The following is a 17203-nucleotide window of genomic DNA, read 5'->3' on the forward strand; positions in this document are numbered from 1 at the left end:
GTTGCCATGTGCATCTGACTAGCTTAGAGCATAAATGCTTTCACCTGTAAATTCTGTTTAATTTTGAAAAGGATGAAAACTGATGTCTATGATAATGAATACGGGGTCGGAAGGGGATAATGCCCCTATCAGAATGCAGCTGCTATGTGAAACATATTTTCTGCTGAGAAAAATATAAATGATCGCTATCAGCTGTGACGATTGTTTAGCGCCAATTACGTCTCACAACAACTGCCAACTAGGCCAAGAACAAGTTGATCTTCCGGCTGGTCTTCTTATACGAACACATTGATCCCAACGTAACGCCATCTGTTTGTCTTTGCACCTATGTTCATGAGAAAGGAATGCGCTGTTGCATTAAGGCTGCGGTACCTCTCCGGTGTCACACATTCTGCATTTTAGATATTGTTTGCGGATGCGCTGTGCTTTCTGTACTATGAAGATGTGGTCTGTATTGCATTCAAAAGCTTACTTTCTCTGCATTTGATTGGCACCTAGTAGTATTGCTTAGCATGAAGGGTTGCTTGACGGCCATCAAAACATTAGGGGTAAAAAATGGCATTCTTGCTGTGATAGCCTATGAACTTCAATGTTTACAGCAAAAGTATTGAACATAACAAAATGCGGTTCGCTGTGCCTTTAGATGAAACATAACAGAGTACAGATACATGTAAACCCAATTGTAACGATACTGGTTTTGACAATATATTGGTTATAACAATGACAAGCTGCTGCACCATCACTTTTTGTATGTTTTTCATGCTCAAATAACCCATTTACTATAATGCCCCAATGCCGCATTATCGGTTATAGCGATGAAGTCTGGCTGCTTGGTGTCCAAGCTGAAAAGTAGTGAAACCCGAAATCCTTGAAAATAGAAAAGAAAACGAGAAATTCGAGTTGCTGCATGATGGCCCGCTGCTTGAACGGCCGCTGCGCACTCATTTTCCAGCCTTCTTCGTGCGCCTCTCTCTCCCGTTGCCCTTCCACCCCTCCGAAAACGAATGGGCTGCGCCCATATCTCTACGCCGCGTTGCCCTCCGAAACGCCAACTGCGCTGCTTGCATCTTGCTCGCTGGCTCCTCATTCAGCGCAGTTCTGAAAACAGCCCCGTGTTCGTCTTTTGCGTCGAAATTGTTCCTTGCCACATGGTTTCTCAGCCTCTTTTGACTCGCCGCCGAGACGGAAGATGGACTGACCCGCCCGCTCATAATTGGCAATGTACGACGGTTTATATTATATATTGTCACCCAGCTATTACAACTAAAACAGTTTACCACTGACAGATTGGCAAAAAAACGTCTGCCTTTAGCGATGGCTGGTCCTCGGAGAACGCGCGTGCAACCACGAACTTCTTCGTTCTCGCCTTAAAAGTCCTGTCTCATCACGTGCAAACTTATTTCGCGTCATTGCTCCCCTCTCAAAAGCGACCGCCCCGGTCGCTTCAAGGGCAGCGGGCGCGCACTATGGGCAAGAGTGCCAACCTGAAAAGAAAAAAAAAATAAAAACAAGAATGTGCACAATGCTGAAGTGGTTTGTGAGGGTTGCTTATCCCTCGCGTGCGTAGTACGGCTTCATCCGTACTACGTGGACGACTTCAGCACGGGGACGGTGTCGGTTCGAGCCAGGATCAGAGCTTTGAGGCACCACCTCATAGTTCACATCACTGAGGCGGCGTAGAACTTCATAGGGGCCGAAATAGCGGCGCAACAATTTCTCTGAGAGCCCACGGTGTCGGATAGGTGTCCACACCCACATGCAGTCGCCTGGTAAGTACTGGACATTCCTTTGGGTCCGGTTGTAACGGTAGGCGTCGGTATTCTGCTGGATGCAATTCCAAGCAAGCTGGCGAGCTTCCTCGGCTTTCTCGACGAAATCTTCAGTGGTGTCATTCCTTGTGATTCCGTGGTCTACCGGGAGCATGGCGTCTAAGGGGGTTGTAACGCGACGTCTGTAAACAAGCTCGAATGGTGTAAACTCGGTGGTCTCCTGCACAGCAGTATTGTAAGCAAACGTGACATATGGCAAAATTTCATCCCACGTTCTGTGTTCCACATCAGTGTACATGGAGAGCATGTCGGCTAATGTTCTGTTTAGGCGCTCTGTTAAGCCGTTAGTTTGGGGATGATAGGCTGTGGTCTTTCGGTGGTCGGTGTGCGTCAGTGTGACAACTTGTTGCAATAACTCCGCTGTAAATGCTGCACCATGGTCAGTAATGAGTACAGCGGGTGCACCGTGGCGAAGCACGATGTTGTGGACGAAGAAGCTGGCCACTTCAGCAGCAGTTCCCCGCGGCACAGCTTTCGTCTCCGCATAGCGAGTTAAATAGTCAGTTGCCACGATTATCCACTTATTTTGCAAGAAAGACGTGGGGAATGGCCCAAGAAGGTCCATTCCCACTTGCTGGAACGGTGCCGGAGGCGGATCTAAAGGCTGAAAGAGGCCGGCAGGCTTGACGGGTGGAACTTTACGCCTCTGACAGTCGCGGCACGTTCGCACATAGCGCTGAACCGACGAAAATAGGTGTGGCCAATAGTATTTTTGCCGTATGTGTGCTAATGTACTCGCGAAGTCTAAGTGGCCGGCACAGGGATCGTTGTGACACGCCTGTAAAACTTCCTCACACAGTGCCGTCGGAACGACGAGAAGGAATGTTTCCTGGCTGTTCTCGAAATTTTTCTTTTACAGGACATCGTTTCGCAGGCAGTACGACGTCAATCCTCGTGAAAGTGGGCGTGGGACAACAACATCAGCTCCCTCGAGATATCGGATGACTGGAAGCAGCTCAGAGTCTGCACGTTGATAGTCAGCCATGCACACCACGTCGATGACACCAAGAAACGGCAAATCTTGCTCCAAGTCGGAGGATGTCAAGGGAATAGGAGAATGTGACAACAAGTCAGCGTCGCTGTGCTTATGGCCGGATCTGTAGACAACAGTTATGTGGTATTCCTGGAGGCGGAGGCTCCAATGAGCGAGGCGATCTGACGGGTCTCGTAGGTTGGCAAGCCATCAGAGCGAGTGGTGATCGCTGATCGCTCGAAATGGTCGGAACTTGTTGATGGCCCACATGACTGCTAAGCATTCTTTTTCGGTCGTTGAATAATTAGCTCCTGCTTTTGTCAGACTACGACTTGCTACGCAATTACACGTTCTGCGCCATCTTGCCATTGAACCAGAATGGCCCCGAGTCTTACGTTGCTGGCGTCAGTGTGTATTTCAGTTGCTGCGGTGTCATCAAAATGTGCCAGCACTGGAGCGGATTGAAGGCGTTTATGCAATTCGGTGAAGGCCTGTTCTTGGTCTTCCGTCCACGTAAAGGGCACATCTTGTCGCGTCAGTCTCGTGAGCGATTCAGCAACCCTTGAGAAGCCTTCAACGAAACGACGGTAGTAAGCGCAGAGGCCCAGGAACCGCTGAACAGCCTTTCTGTCTTTAGGACGAGGAAACTCTGCAATGGCAGCGAGTTTTTCTGGGTCTGGTCGTACTCCTTAGGAGCTGACCACGTGGCTTAGAAACTTGAGTTCCTGGAAGCCAAAGTAACATTTTTCAGGCTTGATGGTGAGGTTGGCCTTGCATATTGCGGTAAGAACACTTCGTAGCCGGGCGAGATGTTCATCGAACGTGCTGGAAAACACAACAACGTCGTCTAGGTACACTAGACACGTCTGCCACTTTAGTCCAACGAGTACAGTGTCCATCATTCGTTGGAATGTAGCAGGAGCGGAACAGAGACCGAAAGGCAGCACTTTAAATTCGTACAGCCCATCGGGAGTCACGAAGGCGGTTTTTTTTCACGGTCACGCTCGTCCACTTCGATTTTCCAGTAGCCTGACTTTAGGTCTAACGAAGTAAAGAACTGGGCATGATGCAGACGGTCCTAACCGTCATCGATCCGTGGCAGGGGATAAACGTCACATTTGGTGACTCGGTTAAGCCGTCTGTAGTCAACGCAGAAGCGGAGTGTGTTGTCTTTCTTTTTTACTAGTACGACAGGCGATGCCCACGGACTTGTCGACGGCTGGATGACGTCATCATTTAGCATTTCTTGAACTTGACGCTTAATCACCTCCCGCTCCATAGGTGACATGCAATACAGATGCTGACGAACAGGCCGCGCCGACTCCTCTGTAACGATCTGGTGTTGCATAACGGAAGTGCACTGGACTTTGGATTCCATGGAAAAACAGCCGGAGAATTCTGTCAGTAGGCCCAGCAGCTGATCCTTCTGTACATCTGCTAAGTCAGCATTAATGTGGACGTGGGTATTCAGGCTGGCGTGAGTTGTTGCATCCAGTGAAGTCACTTGTAACGTGCCGATGTCGGAGAAGTCAGCAATGTCGTTCAGGAATGATGCATAGCTTTACCTTGAGGGACATGCTGATACTCATGGCTGAAGTTTGTCAACAAAACTTGCGAGCACTTATGCTGTATTTGAACAAGGCCCCGGGCGATGCAGATGTGTCTTTAGAGCAGCAGTGGGATATTTGCCTCGGCAATACCCTCATAGCCGTCGAATGCGTCGTAGGTGACGAGGGTCACTCAGCTGCTCCTTGGCGGCACCGCGATGTTCTCATCAACAATCCTCAAGGTGTTGACATACGTGTCGTCAATGCTGCTCCCCGCTAAGGCCTGCGTCGTCGAAAACGTTACCCGCGACTTTTGTAAGGTAATCACAGCTCCATTAGCCTGCAGAAAATCCATTCCCAGAATTAGGCCCCTCGAATAGCTTGGGAAGATAATGAAATCTCCGAGCTACGTAAACCCACGAATGCTCACTCGCACTGTGCATCTTCCTACCGAGGTTAGCAGATGGCCTCCTGCAGTGCGAATCTGCGACCCAGTCCACTCGGTAGAAACTTTCTTTAGCTTGCAGGCAAGGTCCATGCTCATAACTGAGGTGTCCGCTCCAGTGTCCATTAACGCCGTTATTTCTTCGTCGTCTATGGTGACGGGAATGTTCGACGTTACTACCTCTCGTAAGGTGTTTGACTCCGTCTGTACGTCTGTGTCGTTCTGTTTTCGTCGTTGTCATCGTAGTGGAGGATCTTGCATACGGTCATCGTCAGTGGCCTCACCTCCGGAGGTCGGTGACCTCAGTTTTCTTTACCCGCCCGGCTAGGCGAGCGGTGTCTCAGAGGGCCGCGAGTAAAGGCTTGGCTTGGTGATGGTGACCTGTAACGAGCAGGAGACAACGAACGGGGCTCTTGCCATCGCTGATCAACATTGCGACGATTCGCGACGAAACTCTCTATTTCCGGCGACTGCTCGCCAGGTCGTGGACGAGGTGCATTCAGCGAGAATCCACGGAGTCCCACATGACGATAAGGACACATGCTGTAGATGTGTCTGGCTTCGCCACAATGAAAACAAAGGGGCTTGTAGTCTGGTGCGCCAGACGTCGCTATTCCTAGTCCTTGCTTCGGCGATGTGCGATGGGCTGCGAGGCGGCCTGAAGCTTATGTCCATTTGTTTAGTGGGGTGTACCATGCTGCACGCACTTGAGGGTGGCGGACGGTGTACTGCTTCAGCGTAAGTCATTTCGGCGTGCGGTCCCTGCTGTGGTGCCTCGTACTGTTCAGGAATATGGACGGTCTGTTGCACCTCTGCGCGCACCATTTCCGCAATGGAAAGTTGTCCTACAGGGGCAATGGTCCTCTGCATCTTCTGCAGTTCCTCCTTGACAACAGCCCTGATGAGTTCTTGCAAGGCGCCAACGTCGTTACCGAGGGTAACAGCAGAGAGCTCCCTTGAAATCATGGCGTCGCGGTTGTTTTGCCTGGCCCGCTGTTGAAGGGCATTTTCCATAGTAGTGGCTTCGTCATGGAACTCTGCAAGTGTCGTTAGCGGATTTCGAGTGAGGCCAGCAAAGATTTCCTCTTTGACGCCACGCATGAGATGGCGCATCTTCTTTGTTTCAGTCATAGAAGGGTCCGCACGTCTGAAAAGCCGATTCATGTCTTCTACGTGTGCTGTCACTTGCTCATTCGGGCCTTGAATTCTTGCCTCCAACGCTAATTCCGTCCTCTCCTTCCTGTCCGCCCTGGCCAAGGCATTGAGGAACTGCCTACGAAATTCTTCCCATGACATCAGTGTGGCCTCGTGGTTCTCAAACTATGTTTTTGCGGAATCCTTAAAAGCGAAGTACACGTAGCATAGCTTACGCTCGTGGTTCTAGTCGTTGAGGTTGGTAACCCGGTCAAAATGGTCAAGCCAGCCGTCGGCGTCCTCTGAAGCACTTCTGTGGAACAGATACGGCGTCTGGATGTGATCGACGACAACGTGCGACGCTGCAGGAGTGGCAGGAAGTGGTTGGTTTGTCATTCTAGTTCGTTCGGGTAGCAGATCGTGCTGTGGCTGGAGTCCCTGGAGACATCGGCTGGCACGTACGTGCACAGGGGTAAGCTCGGCTGAACTACTCTCCGGCCTTAGGTCTGGGGTATGCTCCGGAGATCTTAACATCGACCGTACCCCGCACCTCCACCAGAAATGTCACCCAGCTATTACAACTAAAACAGTTTACCACCGACAGATTGGCAAAAAAACGTCTGCCTTTAGCGATGGCTGGTCCTCGGAGAGCGCGCGTGCAACCACGAACTTCGTCGTTCTCGCCTTAAGGGTCGCGTGTCATCACATGCAAACTTATTTCGCGTCAATATATTATGAAATAAATATATAGTACGGCTATATATTTCGAAACTAAGTACTAAGTGCGTCTAACCGATGAGGCGATCGTTGCAAACGTGCTTGCATTGGATTGCGACGGCGGCAGTGATGACGCGGTAGAGCAGGCTGCCTCAACGTTGTCCTCACGGAACACCCGGCAGATGATTCAGTCCTTCCAGGCTTTCGTTTTCGCGAGGAACCTTCCACTGCAGTACGTGGAGTACCTGGATACCTTGGAGAAGGACGTCGGCAAGCTTTGCGTAAAGCATGCAAAGCTGACGGACATAGGGTTTTCTCTTGCAATGCAGTGCGATGTTACGTGACGAGATGCTTGTGGCGATCTTGCCTCAGTGTTTCTTCTGGATTTCTCAAGACAGGCTGCCCCGGCAATCTCCTCGCATATTTTAAAAGGCCCCTTTTGGGCCCACCAAAGCGCTCCCTCGGCAGTGCTCGCACGTCGCTTGCCACCCGTGACCCCTTTTTGCAGTTATAGCAGTGCCATTCTTTAACGCCGACAGCCGCGGCTTGTTACACGTGATCGGAGCGCCCAGGAAGCAGTTAAACGAGGACAATCAGCAGCCGGATGGAGGAAGGTGGTGGGGAGGGGCACTGGCCTCCCCGCCATTATAGTTTGCCAAGATCAGCTCTGCGATCCCCCTATTTTGATTTTTTTCATGCAACCCGGTTTTAACAATTATCGGTCATAACAATGGAATTTTCGTGTCATTTGAATATTGTTATAAGTGGTTTGACTGTACTATAACAAAGAGATTTTGCATTACAACGATTTGAAAGGTATATAGGTTCTGCTAAGAAAGTGCAAAACAATGACGCATTTCGATAGGGGCGAAATGCAAAAATAACCGTGTACTAAGTTTTAGGTGCATGCTAACGAACCCCAGGTAGACCAAATTACTGGAGTCCCCCACTGCTGCATGCCTCATAATCAGATTGTGGTTTTGGCTCATAAAACCCCATAATTTAATTTAACAACACAATAGATATTTAAAAGTGAAGATCTTTTTTCTTTTCAATTCAGAACTACAATTTTTGATGATGTAAAAAACACTCAATTTAAATGTGTGCAAAGTTTTGTTGCATCTTAAGAATTAGTTCATGAGTTAGTATTACTTCAAAATGACAATTTATGGCTACATTTGGTCACAAACATTTGGAGTAGCAACAAAACTATTACTTAAGCTCAAACTGTGAATTTTGGTAATCAAGTTGAAAGACTGTCTTTACAATATAACAAGAGAGAAAGTTCTATCTTTATTCGGAAAGCTACCCAGTAGCAGTGTACTTAGGCAATTGTTCTGGTGGCCATGTCCATGAAAACAGTCATCCTGTTTGACGTATGTGGGGGTTTACTATGAGTTTTCCAATAAGTAGAGCCACACAGTGTTCTAGTATCGCCATCATTCATGACATTTACTAAGAAATGCTTCAAGCTAAAGATTTGCAGTAAATAATAAATCTCACAGCCAATTTTCGGTGGTGGCGCCCTGTATGCAAAAAACAAGAACGAGAACATCAAGCTGTTTCACATCATTTCTGGTATTTGTCAAACATGGTGCTACTAAACATTATGGGACAAGGCATATGGGTTCTTTCTGCAGATTTGCATGTTTAGCTCACTCCAGTCACTGCACCTAACCAACATTTCTTCAAGCGCACGTCTGTAATGCCTTCAACATAGTCCTATGGGAGCCCACTCAGTGGTGGCTGCTTTAAGAAAGAAAGAAAATGAATTCACCGAGGACAGCTGAACAGCTGCCCAAAGGAGGGTGCAACCAAAGGGAATTAGGATAGGCAAAAATAATTTAGGGGGAGAAGAAAGATTGTCTATTTAGCCTACTCACAATGTTTACAATCACGACCGATAACACAATTTTTTCAGGATACAGTTAAACCTCGACATAACGAAGTAAGTAAAACCAGCAATTTGCTTTGTCATGTTGAAAATGCGTTGCATTGAAATTTGCCCTTCTATACAAATAAGTGCAGTCGCGGATCAATTTTTCTTATACGAAAAGGGGCCACAGAATTTTCCAAATCATTTGGCAATCGAAAGAGCAAGTTTGAATAAGTAAAACAATTAATTTTGATGAATTTGGGAGTCGGCGACGAATGATACGGTTTCATGCCACATCGGCATGAAAGTCTGAGCAGCTGAAGCCGCAACCTTCCACATTCACACAGGAGTGCCGGGCTACTGTGAATGCACTACTCATCTCGGAGGATGTAGGCAAAGGATCATCGTTGCATTCCTCATTGTGCCGGCTTTCACTTGCGTTCAGTATGATGGCGGCAATGTAGACTTCGTTTTCGGGCTCTTCGACAGTCGAGACACCACCATCCGCACTCACAAACTCGTCGATCGTTGGATGATCCGTCAATGGCTTCTGGAAATTGTGACAGCTTGCTCCAAACTTTGGCGACACCGGCAATGGCTTCGTTGCACTCATAAGCAGTTTCTAAGTCATCACCGGCCATGCAGTTGCTGGCACGTCTGAAGCAGTTTCGGAAGAACCACTTGTACACAACTGCCTTGATGTCATGGCCGTGCGTATGCGTTGGGCGCCATGTGCACCGGGTCATTTGCCCGCTTTAGCCCTAATCTCCCCCTTATTCTTCAAGATTGTGCTGAGAGTGCACCTCGTAACGTTTTATGCGGCGGCGACATCCGATTTGCTGCCACGTTCGAGTCAATTTATGATTTCGAGCTTCACGGCAAAAGGCAAATTCAGTGCGCTTTGCACTAGCCATCACAACAACACTGCGGGAGAAACCCCACGAGGTGAAAACACAATGAACCCAAAAAGCAGCGAGCCAACTCCTACTTGCACATCTTGCACGACAAGAGCCTCTGATTGGCTGTCTGAGCAAGCGCCGTGGTTGGGCCAGGATCATTTTTTTTGCAGTGGGGGTTGTCGCTGACTCGCCCGGGTGGTCATGGTGGGGAGGGCGGGTGGACGGAGTCGCAATGCCGGCTTTCCTCGCTGCCACGAGCGAAAGTCAAATTGTGGGGGCACTTTTGCGCCGCTTGACGTTCGATATATCAGGAGTAGCTGCTATCTTTTGTTCAATGTAAGCATAATTTTTGCTATATACCATGTTCAGAAATTGTTTGATATTGTCGCGTAGTAGTGACTGTGAAGACAGCAGCAAAACTGGGAATGACGAAACTAGCGTTTTATTAGCAAGCTTGTGCCCTCAGAAACAGGCTACACTCAAAGAATGACGACAGTGTTGAACACAGATGGCGATCGTGGAAAATCTGATCTGCCGCTCAAGCGCATCGGCTTTTATACCTGAGTCATCGAAGGTTTCAGCGTCATCTCTGGTGTCCGCGTGTCTTCCAGAAAACTCTACACAATTCGCATCGCACATGCAATCAGATTACACAAGCTGCGGTGACAACAGACAATGGGCAGAAACATCGATAACATTAGAGAAACTTCCAATACATGCAGGTGCGTCCCGCGCTGAGCGATAACGTTTGCTAGGTGGTGAGAAGAGGTCCCCCAAAAAACATAAGTACATGTGTCAATATACAGGATAATTCAATGTAAATGGGTTCGATATAGTCGAGTTTGACTGTAAGTCATGTTTTGCACAGACGTGTGCCGACGCTGTGCAAACATGTGGTTTCCATTGTTGTACAGTGATTTCTTTGGTATTTCTGCGGTTTTGGTCTTCAAACTCCGAGTCTTACCGAAGTCTGTGTTCCAGAGGGCTCGAGAAACTTTTGCATCTGGTATGTTATGTGATGGTGAGCAGAATCCCTGAAGATTTGCAAATAGAACAATATCTGTTTCTATGACAACTTGGTTGTGTGGTTTTTCTGGTGATTGTGACACAGAAGTGCTACTAGTGGAGGCAGATACAGCGTCGGTCAATCAAATTTACATGTGAATCAAATCATTTCTTAAAGTGGCATCACGCCACTGCCACGTGTGGTTTCTTTCACCTATTTTTACTTAGATTTCCCGTCACTGCAGCAACCGGGACTCACAGTAGCGAGCTTGCATCCCCCCTTACGTGTGTGGTCGGATATCACACTAGCTACCACTGGCATTGGTCCCATGCAGCCTTGGTACAACTTCAAGCGAATGGGAGCTTCGACGTGCATGCAGGATTGGTTTCCTCAGTGGCAATGATTTGTGCCATGAAAATGTGCTGGAGCTCCAACCCTCGACCAGCAGTGACTTTGTGACAACTCTTGGCAATTCGTAAACTCGCAACAAGAATTTCAACTCGTGCCGGCTTGAATAGGCATGAACGAATACGAGGAACGGTGGTTCCCGATGTGGTGTAAGGACTCGCATGCGAATGCACTGGCGCGGTACACTGCTACTTCATTTGCAGCCCAGGGAATAAGTGCTGTACAATTTCGGTGACATTTTCCCGTTTGTGGCTACAAATGGCCTCAACAATCGAGGCAACTTGCCTTGGCGTCGGTTTTCCTGTCACTTCTCTCATGTTTTTGTGTGTAAGCATTCTTTGGCGAGCTCCCCAGCCCTATCACGAAAGAAGTGTAATGCCTTGTATCTGCACAAAAATACGTAATTTGCTAAGCTAAGGCATTTAATCATTATGATAGTTTAAATGTAGATGATCGGTAGCTTTTGAGCGATAAGGAACAACTTAAAGCAAAAAATAAAATAAATAAAATATCAATAAATAAATAAAATAAAAAATAAATAGAAATTTGGAGCTTAGAGATAGATAGGGCTCCTTAGAAAATGCGTGGGGAAGCTTACAGTCGGGTTGGGTCATATTAAATTTGGGGGTGGGCCAACTTGAAATTTGAACGTTGGCTGACTGAAATTTGGGGGTGAGCCAACTTGAAATTTCAAGGTGGTTCAACTTAAATTTGTTGCTGGGCCAACTTGAAATTTGCATGAGGGCCAACTTAAGCTTAGGGGCAAGTCAACTTGAAGTTTGGGGGGGTGGTGGCGGGATGGCACAACTGAAATTTGGGAGTGGGCCTACTTGAAATTTAAGGTTGGCACAGCTGATATGGGGGCTTGGGGGTAGGCCATGTTGAAATCTGAGGGTGAGCCAACTTCAGTTTCAGAGTGGGCCTACTTGAAATTTGGGGTTGGCACAGCTGATATGGGGGATTGGGCCAACTTGAAATTTAGTGGTGGGCCTACTCGAAATTTGGAGTTGACACAACTGAAATGTGGGGTTGGGCCAACTGGAAGTTTGAGGGTGGACCTACTTAAATGGCGGTGGGCTAACTTGAAATTTGGAGGTGGGCCAAGTTGAAATCTGAAGGTGAGACAACTTAAATTTATAGGTAGGCCAACTTGAAGTTTGGGGGTGGGCCAACTTCAATTTCGGGGCGGGCCAACTTGAAATTTGGAGTTGGCACAACTGAAACATGGGGTGGGGCCCAATTTGAAAAAATAAAGATTCTCTCCGCACACCATCACGTGGCTTCCGGCTCACCTCGACCCCCAGCTTGACTCCTTTCAGTGAAATTACTACGCACTATCACCTGGGTAGGAGGACTTATCCTCCCCCTCACAGCAAATTGGCTAGATCTCTGGCATCCACTTTACACATGCTTCAGACTAAGTGCTATCCAAACCTGGCCCTTTTCCATACGATCCCTCCAGAGGCTTTTAGCTCTACTTGCCCCGACTGTGGGGCTGTTAGCAATCTCGCACACATGCTCTGGCGATGCCCCTCGTTACAGGGACCCAATCGCATCACGGAAGAAGAATGGAGCTCTGCCATCCAGAGCTCAGAACTTTCATGTCAAACTTGGGCTGTCCAGAGAGCCCACGATGTGGTGGTTAGGCTCGGCCTACCAGTCCCCACGTGGGAGCGGCTCGCAGCTCTGCCCTAGGGCAAAGCTTCACAGGACCTTGTAATTAAAGTTCTTTGTCTGTCTGTGGTGGGTCAACTTGAAATTTGGGTGTTGGCTGGCCCAATGTCCAATTGAACACGGCTGAGGGTCCTTCGAGATGCGAACAGTTTACGGGCAAGGGAGCGCATTAAGACGTTTGGCGCATTGTTATTGGGCCTTACAGAGGCGCAGTCAGCATGTAGGCAAGAGTGTGCGTACTGACAGGCTTGCGAGTGACAGCGAGGGTGACATGGCATCACGGCGATGCACTCTCCCCTCATGCAACGCCTCACGCGCTACTGCGGCAGCTGGTGTTCCCTTTCGACCGCTCTGCTCCGTTGAGGCACGCTTGTGTCCGGCGTTCCAGTCCAAGTGGTACAATTGCTTTGAAGGGGCCGGATGCGGCGAGAAAATCTGACAATTGTCTACTAAAGCCTAAGCATTCTTTGCCACTGGAAAGGCCTTGGGTAGACGCACATAAGCTAGGAAAAGCAAGTAAGCAAAACTAAGCAAAAACAAAGTCGCAGCCGAGCCCTAACAATGCTTGCACATTAGTAGACAATTCTCAGAATTTCTGTAGCTTTCTTCCTGTTTTCTTTTTTGCAAATGGCATGTAAAATGTCATCCACCCGACTTGTAGCACAAAGCCACAAAGAAAACGCACACACGTTTCTCAGAAAGAAAGCTGTGCAGTTGAAGCAGCAACACAGCTTGATGCTTTTCTAGGCAGTGAGTCATTTACCCTGATGGTTGCTTGAAGAGATAAGAAACTAGCAGTGGGGGAGCTTTTCTCGGTGCATTGAACAGGCTTGTTTTCATACTGTTGGCGAGCGAGGGGAGGGTGCGCTTGAGCCATGAGCATTCTTCGGAAGATAGCAGTGTGCATGCAGCCCCTTAATCTATGCAGATAACTCAACTGTAGCACAAGGGTAGGCCTGCTCTTTTTAAAGCGAAGCTTTCTTTGCCTCTTCCTTCGATGTTTCCACTGCTGCTGCTATAGCTGTCTTGCATGCTGCGTCGTGAGGCGATTCAGAGCGTACATATACATGGCAGGTGGTGGCAGAGGGGAAAGGCGACGCGAGAAACTTATTTGAACCTTTGCACCGTGTCGCATGTGCACAGTGCCCTTTGGAACTCCCTGGGCATTGCCAAAATAGTTACCCGTGAGCCCCGAAAAAGCATTGCAGAATGCAGTGCTTACCTTTCTACTCGAAAGCCCGAAATCCCGAAGGTAACGCCGGAAGAAGTAAAGAAAGCCTTAGGAGATATGCAAAGGGGGAAGGCAGCTGGGGGGGATCAGGTAACAGCAGATTTGTTGAAGGATGGTGGACAGATTGTTCTAGAGAAACTGGCCACCCTGTATACGCAATGCCTCATGACCTCGAGCGTACCGGAATCTTGGAAGAACGCTAACTTAATCCTAATCTATAAGAAAGGGGACGCCAAAAACTTGAAAAATTATAGACCGATCAGCTTACTGTCCGTTGCCTACAAAGTATTTACTAAGGTAATTGCAAATAGAATCAGGAACACCTTAGACTTCTGTCAACCAAAGGACCAGGCAGGATTCCGTAAAGGCTACTCAACAATAGACCATATTCACACTATCAATCAAGTGATAAAGAAATGTGCAGAATATAAACAACCGTTGTATATAGCTTTCATTGATTACGAGAAAGCGTTTGATTCAGTCGAAACCTCAGCAGTCATGGAGGCATTACAGAATCAGGGTGTAGACGAGCCATATGTAAAAATACTGGAAGATATCTATAGCGGCGCCACAGCCACCGTAGTCCTCCATAAAACAAGCAACAAAATCCCAATAAAGAAAGGCGTCAGGCAGGGAGATACGATATCTCCAATGCTATTCACAGCGTGTTTACAGGAGGTATTCACAGACCTGGATTGGGAAGAATTGGGGATAAAAGTTAATGGAGAATACCTTAGTAACTTGCAATTCGCTGATGATATTGCCTTGCTTAGTAACTCAGGGGACCAATTGCAATGCATGCTCACTGACCTGGAGAGGCAAAGCAGAAGAGTGGGTCTAAAAATTAATATGCAGAAAACTAAAGTAATGCTTAACAGTCTCGGGAGAGAACAGCAATTTACAATAGGCAGCGAGGCACTGGAAGTCGTAAGGGAATACATCTACTTAGGGCAGGTAGTGACGGCGGATCCGGATCATGAGACGGAAATAATCAGAAGAATAAGAATGGGCTGGAGTGCGTTTGGCAGGCATTCCCAAATCATGAACAGCAGGTTGCCGTTATCCCTCAAGAGAAAAGTATATAATAGCTGTGTCTTACCAGTACTCACCTACGGGGCAGAAACCTGGAGGCTTACGAAAAGGGTTCTACTCAAATTGAGGACGACACAACGAGCTATGGAAAGAAGAATGATAGGTGTAACGTTAAGGGATAAGAAAAGAGCAGATTGGGTGAGGGAACAAACGCGAGTTAATGACGTCTTAGTTGAAATCAAGAAAAAGAAATGGGCATGGGCCGGACATGTAATGAGGAGGGAAGATAACCGATGGTCATTAAGGGTTACGGACTGGATCCCAAGGGAAGGGAAGCGTAGCAGGAGGCGGCAGAAAGTTAGGTGGGCGGATGAGATTAAGAAGTTTGCAGGGACGGCATGGCCACAATTAGTTCATGACCGGGGTTGTTGGAGAAGTATGGGAGAGGCCTTTGCCCTGCAGTGGGCGTAACCAGGCTGATGATGATGATGATGATGATGATGATGATGATGACCTTTCTACTAACGTGTAACCATCCAAAGGAGAGGTAGACAGAATGGTAGAGAGGAGGAGGGAAAGGAAGCAGAAAATGAGTAGAACCAATGCTGCCATAAAACAAGTGAATTACAGCCTTGACACTCTTCTCTCGTAGTTCTCATACGGGGAGTAGGGGGTAGAAAGGGAGTCAATGTGAGAATGCGAGGAAATGACACGACGGTTGTTGTGAACAGACTGGTCAAATTTAAGGTCAAGGTATGCTATGGTACATTTCTGCTGTTTAAAGGGACACTAAAGCAAAACAATAAATCAGTTTAGACTAATGAAGCATTGTTTGAGAACCCTGCAGGCAGTCATTTAAAGAAATATAGTTTGATTATTAGGTGAGAAAATGAAGGTCCAAGTATCAGCATTTGAATTTCGCGCCGAAACCCGAGCGCCGGTACGTCAGTGTGACGTCAGGGATTCTAAAGTATGTTTTCACATTTGGGCCGCGTTGGCTGAATAAAGGTTCTCGAAAGTTGCCATGTTTAATAATTTGTTCCTTTAGAACACAATGTAGTCAATCTGTACCGCTATATATAATTAGTAGGCCCTAGAAGATGCCATCAAAATCCAAGACGTCAGAGCCCCCAGGTGCGGGAACTTAACTAGGCGTCGCCACCCGTATTTCGTTCTTGCGCTTTTTCTGGCTTACCAGACGTCTTATCGTTGTAAGAGTGGTGTTTTTGGTGTTGTAGAACGGTAATTTACTGATGCAGTAGAAATAATCTCTTACTTTAGTGTCCCTTTAAGTTAATAAAGTACTATGAAAGTTTGTCAAGTGGACAACTTATGCACGGCATGCTGACTCAAAGCTGCATTAAAGCACCACGGCCTCTAGGCAACACTGCGGAAGCGGTTGCACATCAAAACGAACACTTCCGTGCCTGCCGTGGTAGCTTTGCAGCTATGGCATTGCTTGAGGTCACGGGTTCGGTCTCAACCATGGCAGCCACATTTTGAAGGCGGCGAAATACAAAAATGCTCATGTACTTAGATTTAGGCGTTCGTTAAAGAACCTCCAGAGGTCATAATTAATCGGTAGTCTGCCACTATGGCATTCCTCATAATCCAGTTGTGGTTTAGGCACATACAGCCCCATAATTCAATTAAAGTTTAACACTTCTGCCACAATGTGATATTCCGTGTGAGGGAATGACAGTGCTAACTTTCTCGAGGGGTTATCAAAAATGGCGCACAGCAATGCCTCAAGCAAACATGTCTTGCTGCGTGTTCAGTGTACTATGCAGACAAACAGCAGTGGTGCATGGAAGTTAACATTTACCGTCAACTTGCCACTCTCATATAGCGCTTAGTGTTGAAGAAATTAAACATTTGCTGTCAACATCACTTCAAATTATCGCCAATCAAAGCAAACGGCACAGAAAGCTTCACTTACATCGATTCCCACAGTGCTTGTGATCCGCATATTTTTGTCTTTTACAAAAACTACTCTAGGAATCTGATGCATTTGGGCACCTTTCTCAGTTATAACCGGTGAAAAGTGGACTCATTCCCCTCAGGTTCTTGAAATAATTGTCTCGGTGGGTCTGCAGGCACGGGTTCTTGACGGCAAAGAAGTTACCAGACTAGCAGACTTAACAGTATTTTGCAAAGAGGCCTTTGGACCAACTGAGTATTTTCAACTGTGGAAGTAACCCTAGTTCAAGCTAAAGGAAAACAGTAAGCAGCGTTCCAAAATATGCTGTCACGTAAATGCAACTTGTTTAGTTCCAGAACAAGTTTAGTTCACAAACTAGAAAACGTTTAGCTCCTGAAAACTTAACGAAAAGAGTCCTTTTTTATCTGCAGATCCTGAGCATATGTTCACACCGTTTTGAATTTGCAGGAGTGTGTCTGCAAAGGTAATAATGCCAGGTAGGGAATCATCA

The 17203-nt window shown here is 47.4% G+C and overlaps 1 protein-coding gene across 1 annotated transcript in view; it reads left to right on the top strand.

Annotated features, from left to right (window-relative positions):
* Positions 1–17203, top strand: part of Hat1 (histone acetyltransferase 1) — a 47309-nt gene that overhangs the window by 8427 nt on the left and 21679 nt on the right. The gene's annotated exons all lie outside the window — the stretch shown is intronic.

Source organism: Dermacentor variabilis, chromosome 5 (assembly GCF_050947875.1).
Source record: "Dermacentor variabilis isolate Ectoservices chromosome 5, ASM5094787v1, whole genome shotgun sequence".
Lineage (NCBI taxonomy): Eukaryota > Metazoa > Arthropoda > Arachnida > Ixodida > Ixodidae > Dermacentor > Dermacentor variabilis.